The 3,822-nt window shown below is 39.1% G+C and overlaps 1 protein-coding gene across 5 annotated transcripts in view; it reads right to left on the bottom strand.

The window, feature by feature from the left end:
- Mapk10 (mitogen-activated protein kinase 10) overlaps positions 1–3,822 on the bottom strand; it is a 337,874-nt gene that overhangs the window by 150,204 nt on the left and 183,848 nt on the right. The gene's annotated exons all lie outside the window — the stretch shown is intronic.

Genomic DNA, 3,822 nt, shown 5'->3' with positions numbered 1-3,822 from the left:
CCCCGGTTCCGAAAAAAAAAAAAAAAAAAAAAAAAAAACCTTATGCTAGCTATGTGTCTACCAATTCAAGAGTCTAAGGTAAGTTTTGGGGGATGGCAGGCATTCCTTACAAAATTCTAAGAGGTATGCACCATGCCATTTATTTTGCAGACCATTAAAAGTGATACAAATTCGCCTGTCAGATTTCACAGTGTTCCATGGCCCTGCGCCACCAAAACACCTTCTCCTTTGATGTTCTATTCCCTCTGTTGATATAAAAGTCTTTATTTCACCTAGAGTGGGCATCCAATGAAGCATAGCAATTTTAATTAAATATTTTCAAAGTCTTTGAACTAGAAACATCACAGGCTCAGCAAATGAAATAAGTTGAGCAAATCGAGTTGTTTTTAATTCAAAATGCCTTAACAGGAAAAGAACATTTTAAAAACCCATGTAATTTTGGAATCAGGTTTAGCAATGCTTTTAAATGCCCTAGATACTAGTAATCTGAACATAAGACTTAAAAGCCCTATAAATTTACTTAACTAGTAAAGTAATCCCACTATATTTCAACACTTTTTCAGAAAAATATTAACTAAAAAATTCAGTGTACTTAATCAGGGCTATCACTGATGGTATGTCAAAAAATCTAAGAAATAGGGCTGGCCAGATAGCCCAGTGGACTACAGCGCTTGCTTAGGCAGAGCTAAGCGGCCAACCAGGGTTTGATTCCTGTTATGCCATGCAGGCCCCACCCTCAGAGTGCATTGAGACACTGATTGAGACTGGGTGTGGTGGCCCATGCCTGTAATCCCAGTGCTTGGGAGGCTGAAAACAGGAAAGTCACTACGAGGTTGATCTACATAGTGAGACCCTGTAGACTCTGTACTAAATATATGAAAAAAAAATCTAATAATTTTAAAAATTGAAGAAAACTTTGACTATAAAAACTCCACATAAGAGATGTAGACCTAGCCCAGGCCCGATGAGTGTGTGAGAGAGCTTTCATCTACGCTGCGTCAGTGAGACCTACCAGTCCCAGCCTAGGCACAGTGTGGGTAAGATGCTCTTCCACCCCCTTGGCACCCCCCAACACCACTCCACAGTACCTCCAGCCCACCCCGCCTGCTGCGTGAGAATTTCTGCTGTGTTCTAGGGACCCCCAGATCCAGTCCTAGCCCAGGCCCAGTGAGTGTGTGGGAGAGTTGCCTCTCCCTTCTACTCCACCTTGTCCCCTCCAGACTCAGCTCAGGCCTGGCATACAGGCCTGAGGTGAAAACCTGCAGCTGCAATCCCTGCAGGGATAGTAGGGGACAGAACCTCCCAGCTAGTCCAGGAACAGAACATCTTGCCACAGGGGCACAACAGGTTTACTCCCAAGGACAGCAGCAGGAAGGAGCTGAGCACAGCAACCAGACCCAAGCCAGGCACAGCTGGATAAATCCAAACTTTGTAGATCTGCACCTGAACTTCAGTAGGTTCGAAGGTTATAACTGCAACAAATACCTACAACAAAGGTCAGAAGACAGTGCTATAAAAAATACCAATGAGAAGGAACAAAGGGCAATCTCAGAACCCAAGCCCACCCATAGCAAGTGCAGAGGACACTAACACAGAACAAATTGGGAATCACACAGCTGAAAGCAATGAATCAACCGCTTCTGAAATAAAGAAACAGCTGCAAAAAGGAATACAGGAACTCAGAATGGAAATGAAAAAAAGAAATCCCTGAATTAATAACATCTACAGTAAAGAATCAAATGCAGAAACATATGGAGGAAACCCAATGCCCACCTAGAACAAGTGCAGAGGACACTAGCTCAGCTCAAATGTATGAATTAATAGTGTCGATAATAACCAACAGCAGAAAGTCATAGAGGAAATCAGAGCAGAATTATTTCCTACTAGCTTACCTCAAATGTATGAATTAATAACATCAATAGTAAATAAGCGACAGCAGAAAGTTATGGAGGAATTCAGAGTGAAATTTTTTGAAATAGGAAAAGAATTCTCAGAACTCATAGCATCTGAAGTAAAGAAGCAACTACAGAAACATAGGGAGGAAACCCAATCTGAAAAAAAAACACTGCAATTAAAGAATTAATAACTGCTTCTAAAGAAGACATTGATTAAAAAAATAGAGGAGATTAGAAAAATGATACATTCCTTGAATGAGCAATACAGGAAAGAAATAGATCGCATGAAGCAGAGTCAAAGAGATATAGAAGAATTTAAAATCTCCAATCACAAACTTGCAAAACCGTTTAAGTGAAAGTGAAGACAGAGTTTCAGATCTTGAAGATGCTGGTGCAGCTAGTGAAAAGGTAAGAAAGGATCTCTTATGAACAAATAGGATGCAGGAAAAAATGATCCATCACCTGCAAGATGATGCAAAGATGAACAATGTGAGACTAATAGGCATCAGTGAGAAAAAAGGAGTCAATACAAATCACATTTAAAAATATGGGCAGAAGTAATAGCAGAAAACTTCCCAAATATGAGGAAACAATCTGACTTTCAGGTAAGCAAAGCATATAGAACACTAAGTAACCTCAACCCAATTAAAAACACACCGAGACATGTAATAGTCAAGATCAAAGAAATTCAGCACAAGAATAATACACTGAAAGCTTCTAGAGAAAAGAAGCAGATCACATTCAAAGGAAAACCCATCAGAATTATGGCTGACTTCTCTTCACAAGCCATGCAGGCAAGAAGAGCATGGAGCAGAGTACATCAAGTATTCTATGAAAACAAATTCCAGCCCAGATTACCATACCCTGCAAAACTCTCTTTCAAGTTTGATGGAGAAGTGAAATTCTTTCATGACAAAGAACAACTAAAGAATTTCATGATGACAAAGCCAACCCTACACAGGCTCCTGAAAGAAGTTCTAGAGAGGGACCAAAATGATCAGAACTCCAAGAATGAGATCGGAAGCAACCAACTAAATAATGCAAGCAAATAAACACAGGAGAAAAAGGAGTAAACGACAACAGGTAAATAACATGTCAATCATAAGTCAATACATCTCAATCTAACCATCAATGTAAAAGGATTCAATTCACCAATTAAGAGAAATAGACTGGTACAGTGGATTAGAAAACAAAATCCAACCATATGCTGTGTACAAGAAACACATTTAACTGATAAAGACATTCATAGGCTGAAAGTCAAAGGATACAACACAATATTACATGCCCCAGCACCTCAGAAAAAAGCAGGGATAGCAATCCTATTCACAGACAGTCTCAACTTCAAACCAACAATGATCAAGTGAAATAAAGAAGGCCTCTATATACCAGTTAGGGGAAAAATTCAAGAGGAAGGGGTAGCACTCATAAATATGTATGCACCAAACACTGGAGCACCCAATTATATAAAACAAATATTAATGGACATGAAAAATCTAATATCCAATACCACAGTCTTAACAGAAGACGGTAACACGCCCTTATCCCAAAAAGACAGGTCAACCAGACAAAAACTTAACAAAGAAATAACAGAACTGAACCAGAGCTTGAAAAAAATGGACTTGGTGGACATATACAGAGTGTTCCACCCAAACACAACTGAGTACACATTTTTCTCAACTGCACATGGGTCATTCTCAAAAATCAACCACATAGTGGTCCATAGGCCATGCTTAAGTATATGTAAGAAAACAGAAATTATCCCATGCATATTATCTGACCACAGTGCAATGAAACTGGATATAAAGGACAAAAGAAACCAGAAAAAAAAACCTTAAATACATGGAAATTAAATGACACCCTACTCAGCAACCAATGGGTCACAGATGAAATTAAACAAGAAATTCAACAATATCTACAATTCAATGCA

This window comes from Octodon degus, unplaced genomic scaffold, assembly GCF_000260255.1.
Source record: "Octodon degus isolate 3935 unplaced genomic scaffold, OctDeg1.0 scaffold00028, whole genome shotgun sequence".
NCBI classification, from domain to species: Eukaryota; Metazoa; Chordata; class Mammalia; order Rodentia; family Octodontidae; genus Octodon; species Octodon degus.
This window is presented reverse-complemented; position numbering and strand designations above follow the sequence as displayed.